Here is an 18841-nt window from a genome sequence, read left to right on the forward strand (position 1 = left end):
TCTCTCAATTTCAAAAATAGTAGCTTAGTGATTTTTAAACTCTTTTTTAGAGCGATACAAGTGAAGACTAACATTTATATATATCACATGCTCCATGGTGGATTTGATTGAAAAGCATTGTGTGGGTATGTGTGTGGGGGCAATAAAGCAAATAGCACAAGTTTTTGTTTTTGTGATATTCATAAAAATCAATACTCAGCATAAAAATGTGACTCAGTAAGAATTGCTTATTATGGACTATAACATAGATAAGATAGGCTGCATGGTGATGTATTGTGATAGTTTTCATCTCTTCCTCTTTACTCACTTGTAAAAACCGTCAGAATGCAAACATAAGAGTGGCTTTATTATAGGAAGAATCATGGACCCTTTCTGTATTTCTGTTTTAACAGTATTTCATTCAAAAACATAAATATTATTATTAACAAATTACTTGGCACACAATTCATAACAGATCATGCCCTGTTTTTTGGATTCTGATTATAGGGTCCTGTGCTTTAGAGGAAAGCCCGAGAAGCCAGTAAAAATGTCAGAAATCTCTCCTCCTTCCCCACACATTAAAAGTCACTAAACATATAATGCTATTCAAATATAAGCACTGTTAAACAGATGATTGCCATAGTTATCTTCTTTAGACAACAGAAATAAAAACAAAAGAAACCCTGATAAGGGTTTAAATCAGCTATGAAAAATCTGCTGATTTTATATTATTAAACACTGAACTAGAATTGTTGTTTAGGGAAGGCCCTTGAGAGCTTTTGCTCTGTGGGTTTTTAAAGGTAAGAATAAATTTCATGTTTGAGATGTTTTTGATGTGCCTATAACCAGAATAGAAGTGTCTTGGATTATAACTTTCTCTCAGATTGAGTAATTCTGTTGTAATAAGTCAGCATATGTTGCCGTCTAGTCTAAAAACTGCATGAAGATAAAAACATATTATATAAAACCATCTATAGTATCAAGTCTTTACAATTCCACTATGCTTAAGATATAATGCCAACACTATACACTAGATAATTTCCAGTTGGTTTAAAGAGAAACTCAATTGAGAAAAACACTGAGTTGAACACATATTCTGACTCCTAGATAGAGAAGTCTCTTTATAAGAAGAGAGCAGTAGAAGGAAGTATGTGTGTGCATGTGTGCACACACACATGCATACATACATAAAACTGAACATTTTGATAATATAAAAATTGAGGCTGAGCGCAGTGGCTCACGCCTGTAATCCCAGCACTTTGGTAGGCCAAGGCGGGTGGATCACCTGAGGTCATGAGTTCAAGACCAGCCTGGCCAACATAGTGAAACCCCGTCTCTACTAAAAATACAAAAAAATTTAGCTGGGCATGGTGCCAGGCAACTGTAATCCCAGCTACCTCGGAGGCTGAGGCAGGAGAATTGCTTGAACCTGGGAGGTGGATGTTACGATGAGCCGAGATCGCACCATTGTACTCCAGCTTGGGCAACAAGAACAAAACTTCATCTCAAAAAAAAAAAAAAAGTAAAGCAAATACGTATGGAGTGTACAATAGTAAATAGAGAAATAGAAGTGAAAGCAACAATTTGGTATTTTTTAAGTCAGATTTTCCAAAAAAGCAAATGGTGGGTAGGGAGCATTGACAGCGTCATTCTTGGATGGATTCCAGTGGGGAGCAGAAAGAGACACAAGTAATTTGGCAGCATGCACCATCAGAAGTAGTGTAATGTGATTCCAGAGCATGGACTCTTCAGCCAGATGGCCTCAGTTTTACTACTTTTACTAGCTGTGTGATCTTAGGTAAATTATTTAACCTTTCAGTGCCTCAGTGTTCTCATCTGTAAAATGGAGATAATCATAGAATGTACCAAACAGTATTGTTATAAGAACTCATTTAGTTAGAATATGTAAAGTGCTTAGAAAAGTACATGTCCCATAGTAAGTCTTATGTAAATATATTTGCTTTATCATCATTGTCTTTATATACCTCAAGAGATCCAGTTTCTAGGAGTGTGTCATCAGGAAGTTGTTATACATATGGAAAAAGATTCATGTGTTATGGTGTTAATGTAGCATAATTTACAAAAATTTAAATAACTTTTCCCAGTGAATTAGTGATTAGCCAAATCTTGATAAACTTATTTTTTTCTTATTATGATAGAATAAATGCAGCTATGTCTGTGAAGAAACTTTATAGGAAATTATTAAAATTTACTTTTTTACATTTAATATTATGATAAGCAACTCTAGAAAGAATTTGTGTCTGCGCAGTTACATATGTGAATATTTTATTCTTATTGGAAAGAAATGCATATATTTTACTCTTAGTGGAAGAAAATGCCTCAAAATCAGTGATATTTATCTCTGAGTAACAGGATTACTGCTTTGTTAATTTTTCTTTTTGTAGTTACCAAATTTTCCACAATGAATAATATATTGTTTTAGGACAGAAAATTATTAAAAGAGCAGGAGTAATGATTTTATTTGAGAGTATAGTAAATCTCTCACATGTAAGAACAAGATCATCTTTGCCTCCAGATGGCACTACCATTTTCACAGAGAAGTAAAGAATTCTGGGCTGATGAGCATTTTGTCAGTTAGGATCGAGGCTTGATGATTATGTTTGTCTTGCTTCCTAAACCAGCCCTAGACAGATGGGTGGAGGGAGGCATGGACCCCGCAACATGCCCCCTTAGAATGCTGCTTTTTTTCCTTGCAGATTTTTGCCTGTTTGTGGATTCTTTAAAGTTGTAGGGCCATTTGTTTTAACATCTATTAAAACCAATTGAGAGCAAATGAAATTGTTTGTTTTTAATAGTCTGAAAAGCAAGCACGATGAATAAAACACATTTTTCATAGTATAGTTTATTTCCTAAGCTAATAGAGCAACTTTAAAGAGCTATTAGGGCAGAATAAAAATACTGCTTTAAAAAAAGTCATTATTCTAACATTTGTTTCTCCTCTATGTTAATGATCTTTCCTCCTGCTCCATCATTCTATCAGGCCTGAAATTTGACCCCTTTAGTTCCTGTGATCCTGTAAGAATGGTTCTTTCAGATTCTTAGGTTAGATGGGCAATCCTTTGCTTTTTATTTTCTTTTCTGTTTATTATTTTAACTTGCACTATTCTTACATAATGATCCTTTCACTTAATGAGATGAAGCAAAGTTAACTGAGTAAATAGGAGTTTTATTTATTATTTGGTATTAGGTGAATCACTGGAAATTGAGCCTAATAGATTTTTCTGTAGGCAAATCAGTTGCTAAATATTTTAAAGATTTGCATTTATGCATATCATGAAAAACCTGTTCTAAAAATAATTTTTTAATAACCCTAATACTGTTAATAACTTCATGGTTTGTAATTGGCCTGCTGACTGAATATTCATGGAGTCTCTGGACATAGAAATAGTGACTTACCTGGATTTACACTTACGATTTATTCAGCTGTTATTGCTAGGTGGTATTTTTATAGTAAAAACTAAATATTTTGTAAGACAAAGGTAAAGGAAAATAATTATCACATAAATTTCCTTTCGGAAGCTCTCATGTCTAACATTAGTATATGTGACAAATTATTTCCCAAAAGTCTTTCATGTATTTAAATTTGACGTATTGGTAATAATTTTTGAGTATATTTTTCAAAAATAACATTAAGGTCAAAATGCAATTATTTGAGATTGGTAACAATCTACCTTGGTTGATTGTTAGTATCTACTGGAAAACTGGATTAGTTGGACTGAACGGAGGCCATATCATCTAGACAGGGGTTAGGAATTTTCATATGATGCCTTATTTATCTCTTTCTTTATTATTTTTTAAATTAATTACCAAAAGCAAAATAATAGTACTCATAATTTGCTTCCCAGAGTTAAAAAAATGTTAATTTTTTATTTGGTTCAGCTCTTTCTTTAAATGAAAGAATATTACAGATGAAGTTCGAATCCGATTTAGATCTCTTCCCCATCCTTTTCACTTCCCCTCTGTCTTTGCAGAAGCAGTCCAAATCAAGAATGTCATGTATTTTCTCCCCATGTTTTTATCAAACATATATAGGTATTTGCATATATTTAGCAATTTTACAGAAATAGAATCTTACCCTTGCAAACATCTAACGATTTTTGAGCTCTATGTGTGTTGATACATTTAGCTGTAGTTTATTTTATTGTAATTGCTTGATAGTATTCTATCACTTATCTAGTTCCCTATTAATGGACATTTAGATTGTTTCCAGCTTTATTGCTGATAAAAATAGTGCTGCAGAGACAAATTTTGTAAACGTCTGCCTAAACACAAGAGCAAAGATTTCTCTAGGATATATAATTAGAAGTAGAATGTCTGAGTAATGAAGAAATGTATACATCTTGCATTTTATAAACTTTGCATAATGCCTGCCAGTATGTTTGTACTGGTTTACGTTCTCAACAGTATGTGTAAGGTACTGATTTGCTACATCCTTGCTTATAGTTTGTATTGTGGGTAGGAAATAGTGTGTCATTTGTAATTTAAATGTGAATCTCCTCATTACTAGTAAAGTTGGGCATATTTTCACAAGTTTATCAAACTGAGTTTTCTCTTCTATAAATTGCTACTCATCTCCTATTTACCTATATTACTTGTGACTTGATGTGTGTTTATTGATTTGTAAATGTTATTAATCTACACATGAAACTTTTGGTTGTGTGAGTTGGAAATATGCTCTCCCAGTTTACTGCTTGCGCTTCAACTTTGTTATAGTGTTCTTTTTCATACAGATGCTTTAAATTTTGATGTTGTCAAAATTTCAATTTTTACTGCTTAAGGTTTATGCTTCTTTATATGCCCTGCCTAAGAAACCCATCTCTACTCTTACGTTCACAAAGGCATTTTTCAATGTATGCTTGCAGGTGTATTTATATTTTTCTTCAAGTCTCAAAGTTTTTCATTTGTAGTTCATAAAAGAATTTTTTGAAAACATAGTAGTTACTTTGGAAATGATGCATTTCTACCACCATCCTTTAAAACAATCCTCACAGTGATAGGGATGATTTTCTATGACATTTAAGAGGCTAAGAACATAAAACACTTATACCCTGTGACTTTCCAAGAGTGAGTGCTACATAGCTGTTTAGAAGCTTTCAATAAGCACTAGATAAAATACAGAAGTTGGGGCTGTTTATTTCGTATTTGGTTTTGAGGTTCAAATATTTGTGAAAATGTTGTGCATGTGTGGAAAGATAAAATAGAGGACACTTCAAGTTTTGATCAGTTATTCATTGCAGATTTAGATTGCTATCTTAAACTTCTTTTGAAAATAAATGCAAGGCCATACAGACTGGGAAAGCTCAAATGATATGTATTTGCGCTCTAAACTCTCAACAGTTTGTCACCTGAGGTATGTTGGGGCACTCAGTCATCCTTCTGGGATGATGCGTAACTGAGTGGGAGTGTGTGTGTGTGTGTGTGTGTGTGTGTGTGTGTACATATTCACAGTAATGTAGTCTGAGTCAGAGAGGGAGGGTTCAGTCACAGATTAAAAGATAAAAATTAGATGCTTTTAGAAAATATAAATAAGTAAAAGAATGTAAGCCTAGAATGTGCTGAAGGTTGAGTTTTTGAAAATACATTTCAAGCTGCCATTATAAAACTCTTAGATGAAGCTAATTTTTGTTCCTAATAAAGAAAGGAGCATTTTTTTTTTTTGCTGTTTCTCTCCATTTGTCTTGTTTCTGCATCTCTCTTCCATTTAGATTACCAATAGACAGTGCCAGCATTTTATTATTGAAAGGCTAAATCTGAATCTCCAAACTGTGAATACTTAGCCAAAAATCTAGTTAGAATTCCAGCTTGATCTTTTTTTACTTCACTTATGTATTCAAATACAATTTTAGTCTTCTGAAATTTAACCAATTTTCACTGTAGTTTTAGGAATAAGCCAGTCCCAGGAAAATCAGTGATTAAGGGGATACATTGCTTTCCTAACAGTAAGAATGGCACAGCTCCACCCACCCCTCCCTGCAAAGAATGAAAACCACCCATTGGTGTCTATAGGGCAGGGTGTGTGCAGCAGTGGTCAGTGCTGCCTTGAATGTTTATTGTGTTCACTGAGTCTCAGTCATGATGTGCTTTCTAGGCATTAGTCCCTATGGTGGCCCGAGGAGACAGGTGTGATAACCCTGCTTTGCTGATGCAGAAACTTCGGCTTTTGAGAGGGTGAGTAGCTTGGCCAGGATGACAGTTAGTAAATGCAACAACTGGATATGTTATAGTCCCTCTGTGACCAACCTGGAAACCCCCTTTGAAAAATTGATGCTGTCTTCCTAAAGTGTGCAGTGTTAAGTTTTATCATTGGAGTTTCTTTTTCTTTACTTGGGAAGAGATGGGGTAGGAGAGGAAGAAGAGGCTTGGGTTTCCTTCATCTTGGTATGTGTTACAGAGGAAACAAGATAAAGGAAAAGCGACTATTTATTCTAGCAACGCTGAAGACTAAATTTTGCCTGCTTAGTAGTTAATCTTAGAGCTTGCTCTGGGTGTGTGTGCATATGGCACCTTATGTAAGTATCGTTTGATGTGACATTGTCTGAAGATGATGTGAGTAGGACAACGCTGTCCAGAAGGTTTGAGGATAGATCTCAATAACATTGTGTTGAATTAAAAAGAAAGAAAAAGCAGAGTATCAAGCAATATAGACCTCATGGTGCCATTTATATAAAAATCTAAAACCACATAGAATATGTCCATTTGTTTATATGTGCATATAATGGAAGTATAAAAATACGGAACAAAGATATCAAACAAAATGTAGTTAGTGTTTGACCCTGGATAGGGAGGGACAGAGGACAAACATGTTGCCCTTGTCTGTAATATTTGAATTTTATATTTGAAAAATGTTTGAGTTGGATTTGGATTTCATTAAATGTTAACATCTTTTAAATCTAAGCATTAAGTATATGGATATTTTGTTAGATGCTACATTATTGCTTCTCCTTTTCTGTCTTTGAATTTTTTCCCCAAGTGACAGCAACAACAAAATGTCATAGCCAGGAGGATTTGCTACCAATTGCTGTGCCCCAAAACAAAAATAGTTTGGAATCTAGAATTAGCTTCTTTGATTCCTTCTTTGGGCGAGTGGGGGGTGGTGGGGGAGGGGGGCGGGGAGAAGGGCAGCTGATGCAGCCAGCCAAAATGAAAGACATCAAGCTCTTGGTACAACCAAAAATGTGTTGTTGGAATATAGCAAGAAACAGCAATTTAGGTCTCCGAAATTGTATAAGATGACATCGAGTTGAGAGCTGGAGTACTGAAGATTATCTGAGGTTTCCTCCTACGGTTTAGTTTGGCTTATGTCTTTGGTGACTATATGTGTTCTGTGTATCTGAAGCCTGACAGTGGTCTGTAAAGCATACGTTTGTCACTACTCCTGGCCAAATGATATGTAATACTCTTGTACTCTGTGGGCACATGAATTATAGTATTATAACCTCAATTATTTTAGGTAAGAAAGAAATCTGAATGGCTAGTCTACAAGTACTCACTGCCTAGAATGACCATTTTTCCCCATCTCAGTCTAAGATGTTCATGTTAACTCCCAGATAGGTAAGAAAAATACATTCTTTTAGGATTCTGCTTCTTTGAGTTGTGAAAGGTCCCTGGTCATGTACATCTGTCACAAGACAAGAAGTTGTATTTTAATTTTATTTCTGTATCTTAAACTTTGATGTAAGCTTCTGCAGTTAAACTAGGATGTAGTGATAACAGTTCCCTGAATTAAGGCTCTATAAATTTGAAGCCCATAAACTACTGTTACTGCTCATCTGAAGGGGAATATACTGTGAACTGAAGATTTGAGAAAATCTGGATTTGTTAATTCTTGGAGGATGGTATAGTTTCTTGGAGCCATCTCTGTCCATTGCCCCATTTTAATAATGCACTTGTATTCAAAACTTTATTGTTAGATAACTTAAGCACTGTTTCATTTATTGAAAACACAGGTTAACTTGACTTGGAATGGTGTGGGTGAGAAGCAGCCAGCTGGTTTCAGATGAGCTGAATTTAGATAGCGTTTGATTACAACTTATATTTCATAACAGTGGGGAAATATACATGTGTATTCAACATCATTAGCACATTTTCTAAAACTTTGGACATGGTTTTTGAATTTAACTATTCAAACATTGAAAAATAAAACATTATTTTTTAAAGGTACATAATTTTTTATGTGACTTGTACTTAGCTTTTATAGAAAACATCATGTATAATGGTAGTTTAAATGTTTAAATAAGTTTAAATATGAATATCTTTCCATTTTAATATATTTTCAATGAATATTTTATTATAATATGCTCAGTTTTCAAAAAACTAATCTAGAAATTCTTAATAATTAGAGATAATTCTTTGAAAAAGAAAAATAACATTTTTAATATGTTTACTGTCACCTGAGAAAAGGTCCATCAGAAAAGATGAAGTTTAGGTTTAAACGTTTTGACGAAGATAATATTATGACAAGACAGATAAGTCCTTCATCTAGTGGATGAAGACTTGGGAACGTGTAACTATCCCTGAAGATGGCAAGTCACAGGTTATTTAAATTAGGTTCTGAATAGTTCATGGCTCAATCTGATAAGGAAAAACACCAAGAATTTTAGAGACAGAAGAGAAAATATAAAAGGCCAATAAACATAAGATTTTATCTCACTTAATATCAAAGACATAATTAAGACAATAAAATCTATTCCTTGCTTTTGATATTGACAAAATTTCTAGAATAGTTTGCTTTTTAAAAAGAGAATGCACGTATGCTTCTAATAACAGTCTAAACTGGGATATCCTTTCTGGAAAGCGGGTTAGCAATATGCTAAGAGCCTTGTTTGTTTACCCTTTGACCCAATATCTTCACTTCTAGGAAAGGATCCTAGGGGAGTAATGAGAAATGTGGACAAACATTTACAAAAATTCATTGCAGTATTAGCAAGACCTAGAAAACAACAACTAATAGAATTATTTAATAAAGTTTGGTATGTTGCTATTATTTAGGACTAGCTTTTAAATATTTTCTGATAACTTTCAAGATACAGGAAAATGCTGTTTCTTATAATCTGAGTGAAAAAACCAGGGTGTAAAACAATATATATATAGCATGATCTCAGTACTTCTCATATGTGCAGAAATACACATTCTTAGATATATTAATAAATCAATTAGATGAAATAACAGGAAGTAAATATTTCTCTGGTGATATGAGTGATTTCATTTTTTCTTAACACTTTTATTTTCTGTTTTCTACAGTCTATTATTTTTATAAATAGATAATTAAATTGTTAAAATAGTTGCCTATTGATAAATATGCCTATTGATCAGTAGAAAATGTAATTTAGTATTTTTTATAAAATAAAATATCTTTGAATTAGAAGGTTTTAATGGATGACTTGATCATTTCAATGAGTTTAAAAACCTGAGTTTGATGCTGTGGAATATAAAGAAATATTGAATGATGCCTTGCCTTCCAGGAATATAAAACTTGGTGGGGGAGTCAAGATAAAACTCTACTGAAAATCCTACAAATAAGATTTCTGAATTTTAAAGAACCTACCTCTATAGTCACCTTAAAATAGAAGATGGAAATCTAGCTTATGTTCTTATCACATAAGTTTGTTTTTCATCAGTTACCTGATAACTGGCTAGCACTGATCAATATAATTCATTATTTTGATCATTTTCTCTAATTCATTGAGGCCTGCCTTGGCCCATCTGTGACATGTAACACCCCTTTCCTCTGTGTTGATGAAAACTTGAAACACGTTCACTTAGAGGTAGTGGTCCCCTGCTAGTTCAAATGTGATAGCTAATAAAGAATGTTTTTATTTTGTAGCTAAGGGTATTGATTAGGTCACGTGTTGGGTTGCCTCCTGCTTCAGCACAATAGCTGGAGGAGGTAGATGGGAGGGAGTGCTCTTCTAAGGGTGTGTGTAGTTTTTGCTTTTGATGTGCCCTGAAAATCTAATCTAAAAACTGTTACTTTTAAACTTCCAGGAAGGTTTTTCTGAGAGCATGCTAATAGATTATTGGGACTTTCTTGACATTAACTTGCTAATATATATTATTGATTAATATGTGTTAAAAGACAAGATTGCATATCATTCCAGTAGTAAATAGTGATGGGACAAGGATATTGATGTTTTCTACTGTGCCATTTTACAGTACAACAGTAAGACTAAAAGAGTTGCTAACTAATGTAAAAATGGAATGGTGAACTAATTTCTTTAGAAGCCTGTATTCCTAATGAAGTGGTGGCCTCCAGTAGATTTGAGTGATTTACATTCATTTAGATTCATTATGTGCATATGCTTGCAAATCATATTCTAGAACTATGAAAAAAGCTTTTTGGTATACTTGGAAGTCGAGTGAAATCCTGTCTCAGTGGTAATTTATACAGACTTTAACACTGTTTTGTTTGAAGAATAAGCTGTTTAATGAATGGATCAATACAATTTCACAAAAGTAAACCAATCAAAACTAATTATATGTTTGAGAAGCATGATAAAATCATTTTTATATGGGAAAACACGTGAAAAAGATAAATTTTTACAACCTTGTAAGCCACTTAGGACCATAGACTCTGATTTTAAGACTTTCTTTAGTTGAATAAAACATAATCAAGTGAACCCTACATGTAATAGGGGTTTCTGTTGTTGCTAGAACACATTTCCCCTGTATTATAAATACCATCTTCCTAATAGGCATCTGTGACTTTGAGTACTGTATAGTGACTGGATTGAAATTATACTGCTTGGATTTGAATTCTGGCTCTGGACAGTTGTTAGTATTGTCATCTTGGAAGTAATTAATTTCTGTAAGCCTCGGTTTCTCTATTTGTAATAATCTGCTTAATTTACTGGGTAGTTGTGAAGATTAAGTGAATAATACTCACGGATCCATTAGCACAATGCCTGACACCTACATAAACGTTAACTCTTTGCAAATGGTTGTCATGATTTAATTAAGACATATTTTTAATACTTGCTGTTACATTTTCTTAGGCTAAAACATGTAAGTCCAATAATTATGCAGCTTAAATTCACATCTCCCTGAAACTATCAACTGTCATATTTTAACACTGATCCTATACCTACTTTGCATTTTCCAGGCTATACATTCTGATGGTTAAGAAATTGAAACAAATTTTTTCTTAATAATTACCTTGGGCAGCAATGTATTGTTTTATGTTAACATTCTTAGGGTTTAGTATTTGAAAAGTCCTAAATGTAAATATTTGGATCCTATCAGTCAGATCCTTAGTTAAAGCTTTTGTTGGCCTCCTATTTCTCTTAGGATAAAAACACCAGACTCATAATATGGCCTGCAAGACCCTGGCCTGGCTCTGACGAGCTTTTTGTCTCATCCCTTACTTCCTCTCTCACAACTTAGCTCCAGCTGGGCTAAATTTCTCCGAGTTTTCCAGCAGTGTGTATATACTCTCATCGGTGGGCAGTTTTCTCTGCCCAGGGCAGTTATCTTTCCATATCTCCCAACTACCACAACGTCCTTGCTCACATCTGTGTCCTACCAGTTAGTACTCCAGGGATCAGCTTAAACTGCTCCAACCAGAAGGCATTCCAAACTCTGACCTTAAATTCCCCTTCTCTGTACTTACCACTCTTCATACTTTGCCATCAAATTATGTTTATATTTAGTATTGTTATTATTACTACTGCTATTTTATTATTTTTATTACTTTATTTAACTCTCCTCTCTTCTACAATGCATGCCTCATGAAGACAGTGCTGTTTCTCTCTTGTTCACTTTTACCTTTTTTTTTTTTTTTTTGACAGTCTCCCTCTCTTGCCCAGGCTGGAATACAGTGATATGATCACAACTCACTACAGCCTCAATCTCCTGAGTTCAAGCAATCCTTCTGCCTCAGGCACTCAAGTAGCTGGGACTGCAGGAGTGTACCATTGCACCTGGCTCAATTTTAAAAATTAAAAAAACTTTTTGTAGAGATAGAGCCATGCTGTGCTACCCCGGCTGGTCTTGAACTCCTGACCCCAAATGATCCACCTGCCTCTGCCTCCCAAACTTCTGGAATGACAGGTGTGAGCCACTACACCTGGTTGACTCTTCTTACTGAGACTCGGGAAGTCTAAGTTGGAGAATAGTGGCAAGGCCAGCAAGGCCAGTGACAGGACACCTGTGTGTCAAACAGGCTTTGAGTCCCCCACAGCAGTTCACTTGCCTTTTGCGTATGAAGCAGTTACTTCCCTTTGGAGGTTTTCTCTAACTTCCCCTGAGAGAGGTTACATTTGTGAAGTGCTTTGAAATTCCAAAGGTCTCTCAAATTTTTTTCAGTATAAAGCAATCAAACGTGGCTGGAAATAGGCCAGTTCTTATGGTGAGTAAAACTCAGGTATAAGTAGTTCAAGTAGCCTTCTGTACTCCTTGCTGCAGTGGAATTTTTGGTAAAGTTTCAAAAGTGAAATCCTTCACTAGGGAGAAACAAAGTCTTTGTGCCATCCCTGCAAGCGTGAATGTAACAAGAGGTGATATGGTCCCAGTGGTGGACAGTATGCCTTGAACCTACTCTTCCTTTCCTAGTCCCAGCTTGGGAATGTGTAAAAGGAAGAGATGTATGTGTACACACATGCTGCACATCTGCATAGTTGGCAAAAGATTTGCAAGATATTTTTACTACCCTTGAGAGTTGGAGAGAAAAGGGTTATGGCTATGTCTAACGATCTTTTGTGTAGCCCTATGGTGACAATAGTCTATCTTTCTATACAAAGACATATAACATGTCAAATTGCCATTGTTGTGATCTATTTCCATCTATCGGCTCTTCCTTAAGAAAAATAACTTTATTTTGAATTTTTTCGATATGATAAGAGCAGAAGACAATTTTAACACCACTATGTTTCTAGAAATTAATCCTCAGGAATATAAAGTATTTGAAATTTAATAATTTAGTGACTTTGTATACTGACATAATTTGCTAAACATCTGATACATGAATTTGGAACCATCTCATTCTCCACATGCATTTATAAGCTTAGAAAATTCTGCTAAATATATGCTTTTATTTCTAGTTTTTTAAAGTCAGTTAAATTTGATTATAATTTTTTCCTTCAGGTAACATTCTCAGAAGCAAATATTACAAATAAATTGTGAATGTAAATGAAAAACATTACATAGATTTTCATCATTGCTGAAAGTATGCCCCTAAGTACATTTCCTCCTTTTTTTATTATATTTTCTTGTGCTTTGATATTATGTTTTAAAATCATTTTATCATTTTCCTTCCAAAAATTCATCAAGATCCATGTTTATTAGTTTGAATTTGAATTTCTAAATGAGATGGTAGATCATAAGTGCTGGAAAGCAATTGCTTGAAATTAACAGAGCATTACACTAGCATTATACTTATGCTTATGAGGAGACTTAAAATATTTTGTTTGCATTTTTGTGCACAGATACTTGTCCTTGCTCTAGACTCTCCCAAAAAAACAAATAACAAAGACTCTGGGAGCCTTGGCATGGCCTTTGACCTGTAACAAAATTTTGACAATTAGTGTAATGTTAGTGTACCACATTTAATTAATAAATGTGTTTTTTATTCCTCTTTTTTTCCATATGTCATAATTAAAGTTTATTCGATGAACTCTTCTTTTAAGTGAATCCTGTTCTAAAGAAAAATATTAATCAGTGAATAATTTCAGTTTTGAAATGTTTTTATAGACTGGAGTTTTCAGTTGTTTTATGCAGGTGTTCCAGGCTTTAAGCCTGCTCTATGAAATGGAATGAAGCTACCTTGGTCATGAGTTTTTGCTTTACAAAATAGTTCCAAATAAAAGCATCAGAAGAGCAGACTTTTAAACTCAGATACATCTGAGTTCAAAATATGACTTGGTTTTTTATGTCTGAGCAAAATGTTTATCTTCTGACATGTTAGATTCCCTATCCGAGAAACAGGCATAATACCTACTAAAAGGAAAAGGCAAATAACATGTAACATTTGTTGTGGAAGGTGAAACTTTATATATTTAACAAATTATCACTGCCAGCATATTCAGTTCCCCTGGTGTGTTTAAAATAGAAAGTACATAAATGGAAACTTGAAAACTTTTGGTATTATTTCCAAAAACATACCTTCATTGAAAACATAAACTAGTTAGCAGAGGAAATGTAAAAAAAGCACTCATAATTTTTAGGATCTTGAACTTCTACACTGGTATTTATTTTCTTCTTTATATTATTTGGGACATTTAAAATTACTGTGATCAAATCTAACACAAGAAAAAGATTGTCTTAATATTATTACCTTATTTAAAAATCAGTCTCTGGCTTTGTATAGAAATGTATTTTCTGAAGCATGGGGACAATCTATAAAGAATATTTAGAAATAAAATTGAGTAATGTTATGTAAAGAGGGCAGGCATTGAAATAGATATTTTTCTCCCTGTCATTAGAAAATAGAACATTTCCCTAAACTTGTATATTTCTCTGGGCTTGATCACTTTCCTTTCAACACTTGACTACTTTCTAATGGAAAATTTCCTTTTGAAGCCATAAGGGATTTAGTGTGTAATAAAGATATTACCCAGCAAATGGAAAGCAGACCATAACAAAGTATAAAAAATAAGGGGCTAGTGGAATAGAGAGAACTCTTTCTTTTTCCTTTTCAGCATCCAATATACGGCTGGGTCTCAAATAGTAATTTATTGAAACATACAATTGAAGCTTTATAGTAATATGAGAGGGGAAATGTAAGGATTTTATACTGTGGACTATTTTTGTAATTTCATTTTTTAAATTAGACTATTTAGGTAATACTCTTTCATCAGGTAACATAATGATTTTAAATGCCTTATGGAATGTGCATTTAAAAATGTGTGTGAATGTGTATATGTTTATATACACATACAAATATATGTGCATATTTGATATAGAATTTTATATAAAGTTTCCTATTGCTCCTCATTACAAAAAAAGACACCCTCAAAACCAAAGAAACCACTATTGTGTGTACTTTAAGATTTTTCCATAAATTTACTTGTTGTTTACAACTTACTATTTTCAATTTAATAACATATTTTGGGTTTATTTTCATGTCAGGCAAGAGTGCCTTTTAAGCTTGTTTTGTTTGCCATTGTGTGTGTATGTTTTAATCTTAATGTTCAAAACTTTTAAATAAAATTGAGGCATTTCTCGCCTCACATAATATTTATTGAATGCCTATCATTTATCACGTAGGTACTAGGGATATTGAAATGAAGATATTGAAGTCCCTGACCTCAAAGACTTATATACCTATTGTTGTGTTCATGTACAAAAATAATACAAATATTGAAGACATGTTCTGACTGTGAATTTAGCAATTCATCCCAAAGAGGAGCCCAGTGACTGTGCATCTCTACATCAGTCTCTGAAGTGCTTCCCTCCTGGATACTTTGCATGAAATTATGTCTCACAGTAAACCTGAAACACTAAGTACCAGCTTAATTTGAATATAATAAGACATATCCTGGTCAGATATTTCACTATAACCTCTGCCTACAGTACAGATGTAGTTGCTGGTGTTTTCTTTATTAAATATTGAATGGCTTTGGTATTAAGTGCTTCATCTTGATTAGCTTCTTCTCCTTCCCTTAATTCCAGTTTTTCCTAGTTCAGAATAATTACTGAAACATAATTTGGTCTGGCAGTTTATTGTTAAGAATTCAAAGCCTAGAATGTAACTGTTATGTCTGTCTACTGTCCATGTGGCTTGTTACTGTAATATAACACTGACCACACCATTGGGCTGGGATTAGAAACCTGTACATGGCCTGTACATGGCTCTGGTGGAGCCCCATTGTGGAACCTACAGCCTGGGGACTTCCATACTTAAAATCATGCACCAAAATTCTTCTGCTTAATTTAGCTCTTTAAAGTATCTGCAGTTACTCCATGCCACTTAGGACCTACCTCAGACTGTAACAAAGACCTTAGAGTGGCTTAATAATGATTTAGGATTTTTTGGTTTTGTCTCATGGAAAGCTGGCTGCTGGCATGGGTTTAGCGGCTCAAGAGCATGAGGGCTGAGTCTTTGTGATCCCTTTGGCCTTTTCCTCCTGGTCCCAAACATTAGGAGGGAAAACAGAGGCATGGAGAAAAGGATGGTGTCTATTTTAAGAAATACAACTTCATCAGAAGTCTTTAGTAAGCTCCTGCTTGCGTCATTTAGACCAAAACAGTGTGACATGACCACCTCTAACACCAAGGGAAGCTGGGAAATGTATTTTAGCACATTGCCACCCTGATCAAAATAGAGCTTCTGCCAGTAGGAAGACAGGAGAATGGATATTCTTCTAGTAGCTTCTGCTGTACTTTCACATCAGATAGTAAGCACCATATGAGGATGATTCCTCATAGTAGATGCAATGAAGGAGAGAGATGGATTTTCTCACCTAGTTGGTTCACCTGGTGGGTATTCCGTGAGCCTCACCAGTGTATTGCCACCATGGTGATTATAATGCCTACCTGGGGAAGTTGTTGTGGGAATTAAATGAAGTAATGTGTAAAACATCTGGCCAGCACCTGGCACATAGCGAATACCCACTGTGTTTGATGTTGTTATTAGTAGCTCGGTAAGTAGTACTTGGTAAATAATAAAATGTGATATTAGATATTCACATTAAATGTATACAATATAATTCTATATATTTAATGTATGTGACATGATGTTATGGCATAGAGATTCCCCAAATCACAGAATGGAGGAACCTAAAGTTCTGTGTAAATGCTAAAGCAAATTTATCTTGTATTTCTACACCAAAGCAGTCTTTAAAAACAAACTCTCTATATATGTGTGAAAATATAGCATTAGATCTCTCTTACTCTTTTATGGCCTGGGAACAATCTCAGAGAGCAAACAATGAAGACTGGCTTTCTGAATTGATTAGGTTTTACACAGAGCACATGTCTACTTCCCAAGCCACAATTATTAGTATACATTACTGTAAGCAGAAGGCAGTCTAGAAAAACAGCCTATTCGTGTTTCCAACCCAGCTCCCTACTTCACATGGATACACTGCTAGCTCAGCCCTTGAAGGTTTTTGAGTTTTTGATACTTGCCTTAAGAATGTGAAAAAAGTAGACCTGGACATTTAATCAAATCCCAGACTATTGGGCTATAAAAAATTCACTGACACTTAAGAAAATGTCAATTTCTGACAAATGCCAGTATAATTCTCCTTTACACAGAGACATAAAACATTTTAAGTCCATGTGGCTTAAAATACAAATAGTTTCTTGAAAAATTAAGATAAATTGAAAGACGCGACTTTCTAAATCACTGTTAAATTACTGTTCATCGATGTTTTTGGAAGACATTAAAGCAGAAAAGTGTATAGTTTGCATCTGTATTCCAGTAGCCACACAGTGAGCTGCGCCACATTTACAACTACCTAATATGTGTTAGCACTCATATCTGGGTTGATTGTCCATGGGCTTGAATAAAGTAAGCTTTTTTTGGCTAATTAATCAGGAGTAAAAAGCCATGGAAGGATTCCTAAAAATATTAGTATCTGTGATGGTGAGAGTGTGTGTGTGTGTGTGTGTGTGTGTGTGTTTGTGTTTGTGTGTGTGTGTGTGTAAACTTTGTTGATGATGGAGAGTAGTGTTGTTTATGAAAGATACATAAAAGTTTTTTAAAACATGCTAATCTTGAAAATTTTTTTTTCAAAAATAAGTTTTAAATTATTTTGTATTCTCTTGGTATTTCATTATGAAAATTTGATATGGATAACCCTTCCAGGTATTAAAAGCTTGCTGTAATGAAGATATTTGTTCTACCATTATCTAGTATTTTGAAAAATTATGTTCTTATTAATTATATATAATATACTATATGCATGTCATTTAACATGTGATATAGTATATATTAATATAATTTTGAAAAACAATGTTAAGTATTTAAAAGTATGTGAATGATAATAGAGTAAATTATGACAGTATTCAGTGGAATATTATGTTGCCATTTTTCTGCAATCATGACACTGATGCAGGTGTAGAGAATGTTTAATATATACGGAAGCAGAATGTAATCTCTGCAGTCTGAGTATAAGCAGGCCTACTGTGCTTGGTTAACGTGAAGGCCAGAGGCAAGAGTGGCCCCCAGTTTAAGGGATGCAAAGTAGTGCTGAAAGGGTGGCTGAAGGGTAGAGTTTGAGTTGGGCAGAGTGGGGAAAATGATCCTGGGGGGATAACCAGGACATAGTTTACAGTGTATTGTCTGTGCCATCCTAAATAGGCACTTGTTCTTTTATCCTAGAATATTCTTCCAGTGTCTTTTATGACATCTTTGCCCCTTCCTCAGGCTGTGGCTCACCAATTACTCCTTAAGAGGCTTTCCCCAAACATGCTTTCTGAACCCCTCCCTCCCGCACAGACACAAACATGCACATGCACATGCACACAATCATTACTCTTTATCTCACTACCCAGTGTACTTCTTTCTTAGTGCATTACAATTGGTAATTATTTTGAACTTCTTAACTTCTTGTCTCTACTAGAGTGTAAGCTCCATGAGGGCAAGGGTGATCTGTTATGTTTACAAATTTATGTGTCTTACATATAGAGCATTCAGTAAATATCTTTGAATAAATGAATCAGAAGTTTAAACTCTGTCCGAAGCAACATTTTGTGCTGTGTGGCCTTGGGCAAATTACCTTTGAATCTGTTTTCTCATTTATGAATTTGGGATACATATACCTTAGTATCTTTTCTTCTTTTTCTTTTTTTTGTACGGAGTTTCGCTCTTGTTGCCCAGGCTGGAATGCAATGGCGTGATCTCGGCTCACTGCAACCCCTACCTCCCAGTTCAAGCGATTCTCCTGCCTCAGCCTCCCGAGTA

The 18841-nt window shown here is 34.4% G+C and overlaps 1 protein-coding gene and 1 long non-coding RNA gene across 3 annotated transcripts in view; both read left to right on the forward strand.

Moving 5' to 3' along the window:
* Window positions 1–18841, forward strand: part of NR3C2 (nuclear receptor subfamily 3 group C member 2) — a 357173-nt gene that overhangs the window by 24075 nt on the left and 314257 nt on the right. The window lies entirely within an intron of this gene.
* Window positions 1443–18017, forward strand: LOC116529058. The gene is made up of 2 exons (XR_004259359.1): window positions 1443–5402; window positions 17527–18017. It is a non-coding gene; the product is annotated as an uncharacterized LOC116529058 (long non-coding RNA).

The sequence above is a fragment of the Sapajus apella genome, unplaced genomic scaffold (assembly GCF_009761245.1).
Source record: "Sapajus apella isolate SASKATOON/1434 unplaced genomic scaffold, GSC_monkey_1.0 scaffold61, whole genome shotgun sequence".
Classification (NCBI taxonomy): domain Eukaryota; kingdom Metazoa; phylum Chordata; class Mammalia; order Primates; family Cebidae; genus Sapajus; species Sapajus apella.